The following is a 14192-nucleotide window of genomic DNA, read 5'->3' as shown; positions in this document are numbered from 1 at the left end:
ATGTTGGGAATTCTATATTATTAATTGCTTCATAATTATAACATGCCTTTAAAGAAAGAAGGGGATTTGATGTGCATCGTGTATTCCTTTTTATGAACAGTATGGTAAGCAGTCTTAAGAAGGTCGAGAATTTTTTCACAAGTGTACATGTCGTATAATTTGTAATAATTGTGAGCCTTGTGACAACATTCTTTTCGTCTAAGCACTACCAGTTTCAGAACAATACTTAAAAAATTCTTTTAAAGAAAAGGTGATATAATCGACCGATATCGTAAAAACAGAACCGATTCTTAATTGAAAACATATTAAAAAGACTACTAGAACAGGTAATCCCAAAAGCTGACCTAGAAAATGACACTTTTGGACTACACAACTGTCTATGTATACCGGCTGCAGCTGCGTCACAACCTAAGCAAACCTTGATTCTTATAATGAAGTACGTGTATCTTGTTCAAATTTGATATGCATATCATTTTCAATACAGTGCGTATCAAAACTGGAGCAAATACATTCGAACCGAGGACATTCACACACGTTCGTGGAAACAGCGTACAAAAAAATGAGAATAAATGAATATCAGTCGATGCCGGGGTAATTGATAATCAAATCCAGGAATTCTGAATCACCTTCCCTCCCCGCAATGAATTGCCACACCACCATTTAAATCAACGCTCCGATGCTTACTCATACTGAAATAATTTGTTTAAGAAACGCAATTATGACGTCATCATCTCTATGAATAGAGGAAATTATCAACGTGTCCAAAGGTGACCCTGTACACGTGATAGAGCGTTTCAAGTTTTGCTTTTGAACGTAGGAGACTATCAGGTTTTGAGGGCATCCTTTTCATGCAAGTACAAATGTGCAAATTGTATTCCGTCATATGGTTTATATACATTGAAATATTTTTGAAATAAGGCAGGAAGATATCTGTAAGTTGGCATCGGAGGCTATGTACAGATGATTTTAGACTTCCCTGTGTCAAAATTTACCATTAGTAATGTCTGTTATACTCTCATATTTCCTTTATATTTTGAATGTTATTACGTTATTTGTACTATGCATGTTTATAATTTCATACTAATTTATATTTTGAAATGTACTATGCAAATTTATATGGGATTTTGATAATGGTAGTTAATTAAATTCAACTCATAGTTGGCGAAAATGAAGGGGAAAAGCACAACCATCAAGAAACAAAGAGTCAAACAAATATGGCGATGACTTGGCGATTGTTACTGATATATGTTTTCATCTGGTTAGTTTCTACCTACTTAAATATTCCGTATTAATATTTGCAAATGAAATTATATTTTTCAACCCTCATCATTTGTTAAAACACACTGATGCATTTGTTTTTATCTTATTTCGTGTTGGTTTAAAAGAAATATGAAAAACGGTGTATTTCATACCTTATGGGAGATATTCCTGATAATTTTTGATTTTCTATTGTTTTATTACCAGTTCTTTTTTTAAAGATTCTCATGTTACATGAACTTGAAGTAAAACAAAACTATGTCGGATACAAGTCAGAAAAGCGTTGACGGATAGATATTGGGTCGATTCCATGTAATTATGCATTGGTTTTTCAGTGTTTGGAGGAACTATTCCCTTTCTGATCTGCTTCTTTAACTATTTGTCTTCGTGATAGACTTAACTTTGGATAGAGTCAATCAAAATTGTCTTAGGATGGACTTGAGTTGTCATAGCGACAGATCAGTGTGGAACTTGGAGATTTTGATAGGATTGTAACAGTGAACCGTAAACAAGCAAAATTATAAACTAAATGGAGGGGAGGAAAAGGAATGGTTTCATAAGAGCGATGTCTTCTTGCAAAACCAACAGATATCAGATACCTTCAGGGCCTTCTTTGATAATAGAGGAGTAATTTTCAAAGCTCTTTGGAAGCGCACCGGGTCGTTATATCGTGATGCAATAACCGTTACTCAAGAACGGAATGTTACATTTTTTTTTTATTATCATCATTATCATCATCATTATTACTATTATAATTATTATTATCATTAGTAGTAGTAGTTGTAGTAAAATCATCATTTTTATCATTGTTAATGTTTATCATTGTAAATGTCATATATTTGCACATATGTAAGTTAAAACAAATTGAGACAAATGATATAGAAAGCAATAAATCGAATACAATACACTAAAATAAAATCTACTGAGATTTTTTATTCTCTACTTGCAATTCTATTAGGAGAATAAGCTTTAATTATCGTATTTATCCAAACAGATGTTGTCGTTTTTAACTGTTTTCTTGATTGTTTGTGTATGGTAGTTGGGTTTTTACAGACGTGTATCAATCAGATATGATGATTATCAGATATGATTATTTAGGTCTGGGGACTGACTTTTAGCGTCACCATCCGAAAGACGTGACTCAGTTTCGAACCTGCGTCCTCGGCTGAATCAGTTTGCAACTTCCATTGTTAGCTGGATAACAGGCGCACGCCACAATGCCTAGCTGATTGATTAATGTTTCTTTTGATAAGCAGTGTATGTGAATAATTATCCAGGTCAGCAGACTTTGGAACAAAAAGTTGTGACAAAATTGGTGCTTCATGATTATTTTTTCACATGTTTTCTTTAGTTCATTACCTTAATTACTAATCAGCTGGTCTCATTTTCATCATTTCCACCTTCCCGCGGAAAAGTTACTCTTATTTTACGTTTGTTACACTGCTTACGTTTCATATTTTTCATTTTCCTTCCGCATTCCTCGAGTCCAATGCAATTCATTTTCCACGAAATTAATCTTCGAAAGAAACCTTAGATTCTTCTCTGCTGTCAATACGTAGGCCAATACACTCCCGGTCAGCACGATCAGGGAATTCAATTACATGACTGAAAATAGCCTCGCTTTTGTGCTATTTCTCTTACGCATCAGCCCGCACGTTTTATTTTTTATTTTTTATCACATTCGTGCTTGTGCGTACCCGTTAGCCACTAAACAAATACAAGCAATACCACTACCGAGAGTGGTTCCATGAATAGTGCTTCAACACACATGAAAACACCGGTGAACACTCAAATGGCCTATACAATCACGGTGCAGAAAATGACACGTGATCCTAATGTTAAAAATATGTTTCATGTTTGTTTTAATTTGCTTAAAAATTATAATTTTGTGAAAATCAATAAATTCTACTTTTTCACATTATATGCTAAGATTTCTTTATTTGGATAAAGTTTTCCGTCATACAATTTTCGATTTATATTTTTTTTCAATTCACATTTAGTGTTGCCCGTTAAGCCGACAATTCAGAGAATACACCTGTCTACATATCAACAAGTAAAACAACAAATAAAGCAACAGCAGCAACAACAAAGTCGTCTTTGATAGCAATTAGTTATTGGAACTGCCTTTATTCAATTAAATATTTACTATATGAGTTTATTAAAAAAATTGTCTGAGTACAAATGGAAGTGGGTGACCGGTGGGGGGGGGGGGGGAGAACCCCATTGTATGTTTATTATCATGAGGCCTTTTGATCACACATGTTATTGTTGCCATGGTTGTACGTACTACAGTATATTTCAAGTAAAGCTTAAAAGTAATTTTTCCAATAAGCGCCCATGAATTATTTATGCAATAGATGAAAGACTAAGTTTAGCTGAGTAATTGGCGTTCACTTTACCTGGGGAAATGGTAAAGGTATACATATACAGTTAACAACTGATTTATTCATACCCTTTGTAAATTTGATGTTTTTCGTAACTAAAAAATGAAAGGTTGACCGGTCGAGTTGGGGCCATAATTGAAAACTTTAAGATGAAAGACTTAGGTTAGCTGAGTTATTGACGTTCAATTTATCCGGGGATATCCTTTCCGTAATTTTGTATTTACGATAAGGATACCGTTATTTTTAAATTAAATTACTGAATAATTACTTTTACCCTTGTAAATTAAATTAATAATTACCCTTACCCTTGTAAAGTTGATTTTTTTTAATGTGTCTAACGTATCCCAAGAAAGAAAGGTAGACTGTTTGAATAAGGACCTTTATTTACTAATTTTAGTTGTAAGCTTTGATATATCACTTTCTCAAGATACATAAATCGGGACAATCAATATTTCACATACTTTAACAAATCACAAATCTTGGTCAATATATGAATATATATATATATATATATATATATACATATAACTGTCAGTGTGTGTGCGTTATAGTGTGTATGCGTGTCTGTATTTGTGTGGGAAAGATGTCAAGGATGTAATGCGAATTGAGAAAAGCAGTCTTTCACATATTTGCATACTTCGAATACCGCGGACACAAGTTCAGTTGATTTTGGAAAGCTCTTCATGAGCAAGGAATTTTCCTAAAATTTGTTTTTAATTCATAGTCTTTAGTGATATTCCACATAATGGTCAATACCATTTATAACTCGATTTAAACAAAAACACAGTGCAACATAATGTTACATTTGTTCCTCTGCATAACCAAGAACATTTTACCCTCTTAACATTTCGCGTCAAACAAGTCAGGGCAGACCAACGGTTGTCATTATACAGAGGGGGAAGGTTGAAGCAAAACGTTATCCTCAAGTTATTTTCTTTCTCTTTCTCTCAGAAACGGCTCTCAACCTCGCCGCGACTTGACCAGAACAAATCCAAACCTTGCTCAACATAACATGATAATATCAATATCCGATGCGTAGGAAGCTAGATGAAAAAAAATCAATTCAAATTCAAGTAGCAGTCATCGAAAGGTAGAGGGGTTATTCCTTTTCCCTTACACTTCTACACCCCTAAAGGAATTCAACAAGATTAAATTCTTGTCCTTATTCAAACAATCCTTGCCCTCGCTCAAACGATACAACATGTAGTGTACTAAGACACATAATAGAGGAGTTCACACCAAAAAATAGTGCGATTTGGATCGCGATGCAAAAATTGATTTGTTTGGGCGACATTCACACACAGGAAGAATTCTCGCTCGACGGCGAGAATGTCCGGACTGCGCATGCGTGAATCTCGACGATGTATACGCGCATGGAATCATGGGATTGAATAAATCGATTTTTGATTCTCAATACCATTTACAAACAGCAGCGTCCGGCAAACGATCGCCATTATTCTGAAAAAAATCGCAAGACTTACTGCGAATTGCATCGCGATGCGAATCGCGTAGTTTGGCGAAATATTCTGTCCACACACGCAAAAACTAAATATTTTTGGATCGTGATGGCAAAATCGATTTTAAAATCTCACTTTTGTGTGTAGGTGTGAACATGCCTACTATGAAACGTGGCTGTCCAATCTACCTATATATTCTATTTAAATTCATGACCTATTCCTTGCATGTGGAATGCCTTGAACCAAAATTCGTTCTCCTCCTTGCTGTAAGGCAAGATGAAAGGAAGACATTCTTACGGTAATCTTTAGGATATCAAATTGGTCCGTGAAAATGACTTTTCATCATTCTACACCGACGCAAAAAGTTCCTTGTTTGAGCAATATCATATAGGCTAATTGTACAATGACGTCATTTTAGAATCAGACGGGTGTTGACCCTTCCATGAATTCCTTTTAAGGCTAAACTGATCACATATTGTTCTTTAAATTGGCAACAACAGTATAATGTGCTTGTATTGGTACGTTGTTAAAATAAAGTGTAATGTCTCTGAAAACAATTCACATGGGGAAGAATGTTGTCAAAAAGAAGGAAGACAAAAAACAGCGCACATTTTGAAGGAAAAACAATGATTTTGAATCTCTCTACGTGTTGCCAATTTAACGACTTTATAGCTTATATGCCAAGTAACATTCCTTGCATCAAACGAAATAGAGTCATGCAGCAACATTGGGTACAGTGTGTGGAAAAACAGACAGAATATATCAACAGCCAAATCAAAGTTATCATTTCCAAAAGATTAGATATGGGGATATGTCATTTGGTAGTGATTTTTGCTGTAGACCTTTAAAAATTCAAATAATTGAGTTTTATAGAGGCAGAAGCAATATTCTATAAGTAATTATTTTGTTTCTATGTGGATGAGCGTCCTCATAACCGCCAATGCTTCTACGATTAAAAAATTATGTATCTGAATAAAATGTTACGTTTGTAGATGCAATTATAAGTATTATGTATAATAGGCAGAACTTCATACACAACAAATTTGTCAGGGTTGTATGGTGAATACAATTTTGAAGGAAACATCAACAGTTGTACCTTGTATATGATACATGAAAGAATTTCACATACCCCGCGTTCCACGATCTCATTTGCTGTTTTCCTAAATGGGCGCAATGGGGGGGGGGGGGGGGGGGGGGGGGGGGGGGGGGGGGGGGGGGGGGAGGGGGGGGGGGGTTCGTTCGATTTATGTACCGAAAGATTCGGAAATCCTATTCAAAGATTCCAGTCAGGCATTACTGGGAGTAAAGTTGAAAGTGCATGCCTAAACGCTGAAAATGGAAAGGATTAGTTAGTGACATTTAAAGTAATAGATTTATCCGCGTGTAGTTTTAGTGGTGATTGGGGTCTCGCTCGAATATGAAATTGGCAACTTTGTTGAATTAAAATTACGCAATCCAACCGTATACAAGCGCTAGTGTGATGCAAAAGCAGGTCAACTTCTCCGTTTGTTCCCCCACAGAAAAGATGAATTTCTTCAAAATATTAACGATTTTGTTTTTCTTCTTTAGAATACAATTAGTAATAATAGTTTTCTCTGAAATTAAATAATGAGGCAGTCTACGCATAATTTTTATTATGATATCTCTCCCAGTGAGGATCTTTATCAATAGATCACAACGATTAATGATGTCATTTAATTAAGTCAAACTGATGTTTTAAATTTCCAAGAACTAGACACTTTCTGTAGTCTAAGTCAACAATGTGAATGTAAACGAGAATAATTTATATGCTAAATCAGATTAATAGACAATTGAATGAAGAAGAATACTTAATTCAATGAAATTAATTATGTCTGTCTAATATGATTACCTAATATCGTCGCATTCGTCTTCTCTAATCTTTTTAGTATGACCAAAACTTGTCAATGAATTTATCGGAAATCTGAGAGGATAGTGGGTTTCTACTGCAGCCGAGACGTCTCAAATCACATGCAAATCTGAGAGTTTTTAGCCGCTGGGTCAGTGCCTTTATATTGTGAGAATGTCAACTCTTTTCCTCTTTTAATCACTCATTTCTTCCATTAATGGAAGGAATGGCGTAGTCAGGGAAAAGGGGCACTACCCCCATTTCATGCCCCCCCCCCAAAGGAAAGTGAAAGAAAATTGGGATAAACAGAAAGACAGAGAAAGGGTGTGAGAGAGAGAGAAGAGAAACAAACCACCACGCTAGACTGTCCGAATTAGCACCATGAATGATACGTCTACAAAATAATTAGACAGAATCAACCGTCAGCCGGCTTGGGGATTTTTAAATAAGAGTGTCAATCCTCCCCATACACAGAAGGTTACCCTAAGCTCATGTACAAGGAGGGTGGGGGGGGGGGGCTCAACTATAGCTGGTTTTCACTGAAATCCGACGAACAGTTTGCTCTCGATTTTTCTTTATCTAGACTTAACAGGTTGATTTACAAAAAAAAGATGATGATTGGAAAGATAATAGATCTAGTTTTTCACTTGGTCAGGTCTCTGTCTTCACTTACAAACTGACTCAGAATGACCCCGGTTGAAACGGAATCACGTATTTCGGAGTGTGACGCTAAAGGCCGGTCCCCAGACGTAAACAATCATATCTGATTAATGCACGTCTCTAAAAACCCATTAACAAACAAACAACTAAGAATGTTCTATTCTGCTCAAATACTAATTAATTGTGTAACCGTTTATGCTCATAACTCTTCTTAAAAATAAAACTGACATGTGGGCGCAGAGAAAAGCGAAGCTAAAGTGATATTTGATTTTTGTAAGAGGAACAAGAATAAACTACATGCATCTTACAAAGATTTGACCGCATTACAATGTCATTAAATGGGCCCGTGGCTTTTGATCTGAATAATATTATAAAGAAGTGTGGGGGTGATTTTCTTTCTTCCGGTATCCGCCCCTGCTGGGCGCTCATGGCTCTTCCTCAAAATGTCTTTCAGAATTCAACGTTCCAGTGCGTGGACAACAAAATGCACGCAACTCAAAGGATCACTTTCTGAAGAGCGCCCTGTTCACCCCAATAAAAACGCCACCAGTTGCGCGCGTGACGCATGCCACATTAAGCTACACCTGTCTCTCGAGTAGGTGTCTAGCACCAACTTAGCTCTAAAGTTTAACCCCTTGTCAACAGAGCTCGTGTTTAATTTATGTGGAACAACCGTGAACGTTAACCGGGGGTGCAATCAAGGGGTTAAGGCGAGACCATGGCGTCACGCACTGCCCCTTGTCTTAATGAAGTTATGAGGGGTACATTGAGATATATTTACAGAGGGCTTGAGATGACGCAGTTTAAACACATGACGGTGGCGAAATCTTGGAAATATTATCTGAAAGTGGGAGGCGTTATTATTCAGGCGTTTTTGTATTATTTGATGAGAAGTGGGATACATGATCACGCGTGTAACCTGTGCCACGGAATCGCAAGGATGGACATTAAAGCAGCATGTCAATACCTTGAGCTATTCATTTCTCTCTCACCCCACGACCCCACTCCCCTCTCTCTTTCCACTTCGTGATCTTACATGCATTGCCTATTTTCATTTAACATATAAGTTTGTGGTAAATATTCATTATCAAAGAAAACAAAGCAAAAGGGCAATAGTTTAAATACACCAAACATATTAGACGATACCCGCTGTGGAAAATATAGCGTACAAATTAGTCTCACAGATTTGGGCGCAACAATAAGTAAATATGTTTTATTCGGATAGAGATAAAAAGAAGAAAAAGATATCACAAATATTTAGATTCCTTACAAATTAGGAAAGTAATTAGTATATGCATGGTAGTTACTAGTTCCATTGTATACTCTTGTAGGTTGCAGACTTTAAACTGATCAGTGTCCTTCAAACAAGAGATAAATTTTGGTTCTCAAAGATTGATTTTGCACTTCTTACCTATCTGTATATGTAGCACGCACTTCTGCATAAACATGTGTGTGCCTTACACATATTTTACTATCTATTTTCCCACAGTGTTTGCTATTTCCTTTGTGTGTTCTTATATTTTTTAATTCTATTAAGGAATGTCTTAAAATGTTTCAGAACATGGCGTCAGCAATTTATATAGATTAATTTTGACACAGTTATGACTGAGCGATGCTTTTTGCCTGCAGTGGAGATCATGCTGTCAAATTGAGTTTAACACGCACCCACAAAACATCACCCACACACAAAAAACTACACATTCTTACACATAAGCCAGTACCATGTTTTTCTGTATGCATTACGAGTAAATCTTCTTAAATTGCTAGCAAAATTAATCACTTCATCTCATGCTTTTAAGCCGTTATTTTCTCGTTCCACCCTCTAAGGATGTCGTAATAAATTCGTCTTGTTATTTCCGTTATAGAATTACTTTAATCCTTTTAACTCTTGCCCCATTTCTTATAATAATTTTTCCTGTCATCTTCTGTTTTCATTCTTAGCTCATATTATTTGTCTAATCCTCATTCTACTCCCACGTATCAATTCTTTCTTTCTTTCGACTTCTCCGTCACTTTTAGGTATATGGCAGTACTACAGAGCCGCAACACCTCGGATTTTATTCATGTAATTAACCCCTTTTCGACCCGAAGTTTAATTTCGGTGGGGATCCCATAACCATACGGGCAGTAAACACAAAACGATTCAGAGAGCTAACGTTTCAAACAGATAATTCCTCCCAACAAAAAAAAAGCCTTTTGAATATAGAAGACGCTATAGTATTACCGGTCACCGACTTCTGATGACGAAGAGGAGGGTGAAAATACCGAGCTTAGCACCTGCATCGGTTCGATCTCCGTTCAGTCCTGTTGCCAATATATTCCCTATGACACTAAACGCCAATGAATACCTCTGAAATGAAATTGGGTCCAGTATGGAATTATTGCCTTATCTAATTCCCAAACGGTCAGAAAGGTCGGTTTAGACGTCATCTTTCTCTCCCCTGCAACTGAGAAACCCTAGGTTGGTTAATCCGTGTATTTTCAGATACATTTAAAGCTGTCGGAACACGCCCTCTCCTGCTTAAACAAGGTATTTTTGTTCGTCTCTCTCTGACGGCCAGACAGCGAATCGTTTGGTATTTGTAACCAAAGCGTATTGTGATCCGCAGATTTAAGTAGGTGCCCCAAATCTTCGTTTGCAATATGTATAATTGCCAACTCCCGTTTTGTTTGTGGAAATGGACACGACGTGGGAGAAACAGTTTGCACGGAAGAGAGAGTGAAGAAAGAAAGAGAGAGGTAAAACGAGTGATTGGAAGAGATGGAAGTTGAAAAGGCACGAAATATAGGCATTAAGTGATATTTAGAGAGAGCGAGAGAGAGAGAGAGAGAGAGAGAGACACACACACACACACACACACACACGCACACACCACAGGAGGAGGGGAGTGAGTGTATCACAACGAGATGCAACGAATTAGATAGCTCGTCAGGTGTGAGAGAGACAGAAAGAGGCAGAGGAACAGAGAGAAATATTAAGAGAGATAGATAGAGTGCTAGGGAGAGAGATGGACACACAGGCAGAGAGAGAGGAGGAGGAGGAGGAGGAGGAGGAGAGAGAGAGAGAGAGAGAGAGAGAGAGAGATATATCAAGGAGAGGGAAACAAACAGATGAAGGCAAGAGGAAGAGAGAAAAGCAGAAAGAGGCCGGGATGGAATAGATCGAGATAGGGGAAGGAAAAAAAGGGGAAAGAATTCAAGATATGACAGTAGAGATGACGTGCCTGGTGCACTACTAGTAAAGACAGCTAACTTTCATCGGGTATCTTTTCAGTAAGAAGAAAATATCAAATTAAATGCTGTTACGATTTCCATTTTTGTTTTCTAATAAACAGAAATCACCGAAGGTGATTGAAATTTCGCTCAACGGCTTTTCGAAATTGTATACTTCGATCGAAGTTAAAAAAGAGCCACCTTTAATCAATCTGACTCTCCTGCTTCAATGAAAAAGCATATTGTTTATCTGACGGTTCGACCAACTAATGTCACATCATGCTAGATAGTCATCATTCACGCGTTGTCAAAACAATCATTTCTACATTATTTTTACCGAGGTTTACTCAAATGGTATAATTAGGCACACATGTTGCTTTAGTCAACAGATTAGGACTTCAACCCACGGGTAATAACAGTTGATATACCATGATTAAGCTTGTAATTGGTTTGCCTCATTCGGTGCTTTGACACGCCCATTCTTGCAATTTGGCGGGTTCGTCTTCAATCAACTTCCCCCTAATCGTCTGCGCTTAAAAACGCAGCCCCACTCTCATTTTCATCTGTCCTCCTAATATTCCGTTCAACAGCTATGTTGATGTACGATGACTTATGGTGGCAATTTTGACACAAAAACGGGCAATGATAAACAATGAACAATCAGTCTGCGATTCTCCCCTTTGTTATTCCGCTTAACAATTAACAATTTGTTGATGTATGGCCAATTTGGAATAACAAAAGAGAGAAGTTTATTAACGATGAGGAATGACGGACACATGGGAAGTGAGTCAGGGGTAGCGCTGGGAGGGGGGGGGGGGATAAAAGGATTTGCAAAACATGGTACACAAAATGTGCGACCATTTTCGAGCTATTTTAGAAACATGCTTTTTCTGAATTCTGAAAATGTGGAAATGTTTCCCATTTCAGGGTTGTAGGGATATTCAAGGTGACGCAAGTGCCCCTCCCCGTAATATTCAGGCGCCACTCCTCCAATGAGTGAAGGTATGGCCCGGAGGTGCATCATACATGAATAATAGCACGAAAATGATGAACACGCCCTAGAGACAAGCACAAGAAGTAAAAACATTCTCGAAAAAAAGCAAATCATGTGATAAAATGTTTTTCTTGCACATCGTCAATCAGTCGCGTGGGCATTAGAATCAGCAACATGAAAATGATCTGTTGTAAAGTAACATCCGAGCATAAATTCAAGGAAAGTGAAATACAATAACGTATATCATTCTCTGAAAGTATTAAATAATTAAAGACTGCGTTGTCAAAGTTTCCCACGGGCCCTAGTGACATGTAATAGGTATAGCGTTCAAATACCCTTTTGTTCTACTGAAAGCAGAGTAGGCAGTATTGCTCCTAGGGTTTAGAGACACCTTGTCAAACTGAGATCACTTTATTCAACTCATCTTTGCAGACAACAAGTGTTACTCTAAAGCCCAAATCGATGCCGTAGCGTGAGTCGAACTATTGGGGAGGGGGCACTGACTTGAAGACGGGGGGGGGGGGGTAATATACGGTCTATGTAATGCAAATATACAGTGCAGCCGACTATAGGAAAGGTGCAGAAAGGGGGCCAAAGATCATCGTTGTTTTTCGTTAAGCACCTTTTTTTCCGTGTCTCGTTTAGTGTTGTGGTAGAGTGGTCAATTTACTAGACTCTCAATCCTAGGGTTCAGGGTTCGAATACCAGCCCAGCACTAATAACCTTTGGCAAGACATTAATCTACATTTGCCACTCTCCACCCAGGTGTAATTCGGTACCAGTCAACTGCTGGGGTAATACTAATTGCAAGGCCCTCAAGAAGAACAGCATTGATGCTGATGAGGCTTCACTAAGTAAATTCTTTTTAAAATCTCCCTTTCTCTCTCAATGCCCCCATTCAATTGGACGGGGGGGGGGGTACGTGCCCATGTGACCCTCCTCCGTTGCAACGTCAGAAATCCTACTCCTTGTCTTCGGTTAGGAGGGAAATCCCTTCCCCAGCTGAGCAGTGGCATAAGGCAATGACCCCGCGGTAACTTGAAGGTAGCAAAGACATCCTGACCTTGGTATCTCCTGAGACCTCGAAAACCTGACGAACCTGCCACAGGCGAATCCACCAAAAGTTCCACAGACATAGTATTTGTCCCATTTCTGGAATATCCAGGGAATCTTGAAATTGTTACACCAACAAAGCCATTGGTCGAAAGCCTATCATCCCGTCACCTGGTTGTGACCTCGACAAGCCCCAGTGGACGTACAAGATCCGCCATAACAGGTCTATACAGTGATCCGCTGTAAATTATCTACGACCATGGTGACGACAATTGCTTCTAGGTTTAGTTCATCAACAAATAGGAGAAGGGTAAGAATAAAGATTGCGATAGGGATTTGGTGTTAGGTTTATGGTTAACGATGTGGTTAATAGGTATCGTGGTGGGCGCAGGGGGGGGGGGGGGGGATTGGAACTTTGTTTAGTCAAGTGACTCAGGAGAAATTGTCGCAGGTGCCTGTGTCGTAGAACTGGGCAAGGTTTCACAAAACTGTCATAAGTACAAGTTCGCCAAGAGCCCATTGAGACTCGTGTTAATCTTAATAGATGCGTTTCAATGAGAGGTCGGCAAACTTGTTCTTTTGGTGGTTGCGTGGAACGATGTCTGAATCTTGAGGGGGGGGGGGAGGGTACATCGTGTGGATTGGCAAGCATATTCCTCCAATCTGAAGCAGACATACAAAGACAAAAAATATCGTTTGTATTACCTTGTACAGAGATATGAAATCGATTAGGCAACCTAATTATCATGCTTTTTCTAAACGAATGGCATTAAAAAAAAAAAAAAACTTTCATATCAAACCGGATTTCCATCTATTTGGAAGCATATGTTTATTTGTGTACAACGTACATTACAAACACCTCTTAAATTCAGTGATGAACCTTTTAAGAGTAGAAGTTAAATCTACGCCGCTTTAATTCCCATGCATATCAAATTAAAAACTTCATGTTTTCATATCATGCTTGATTTGTTTCTAATTCTCTTTTAATTACGTTCACGGTTGAAATCGCTTGCCATAGGGTGAGATTTATTTGAAGTCAGAAAACACGATTCATGTTATTTTATGATCCCTGCGAAGAAAACGAAAACAAAATCATGAGAGGAACTATCGTAACCAGGTGATTATTATAACTAAAAGTTTAAATTCATAAAAATCCATCATTTGTAATAATGCTCATCTTTAGACCATTACTTATGCGCTATGTTCCAGGTGGTTTTTGATGTAGGTGAAAACGAGCAAATAAATCTAATTTAATTATCCTTATACATTGGAATGGAGAAAAAAAAAAAAAAAATATATGAATCTGT

At 37.8% G+C, this 14192-nt stretch overlaps 1 protein-coding gene across 1 annotated transcript in view; it reads right to left on the bottom strand.

Annotated features, from left to right (window-relative positions):
* LOC755899 overlaps positions 1-14192 on the bottom strand; it is a 30908-nt gene that overhangs the window by 13900 nt on the left and 2816 nt on the right. The window lies entirely within an intron of this gene.

This window comes from Strongylocentrotus purpuratus, unplaced genomic scaffold (assembly GCF_000002235.5).
Source record: "Strongylocentrotus purpuratus isolate Spur 01 unplaced genomic scaffold, Spur_5.0 spur5_scaffold_18, whole genome shotgun sequence".
Taxonomy (NCBI): domain Eukaryota; kingdom Metazoa; phylum Echinodermata; class Echinoidea; order Camarodonta; family Strongylocentrotidae; genus Strongylocentrotus; species Strongylocentrotus purpuratus.
The sequence above is the reverse complement of the archived record's forward strand: the minus strand, read 5'-3'. Positions and strand labels throughout refer to the sequence as shown.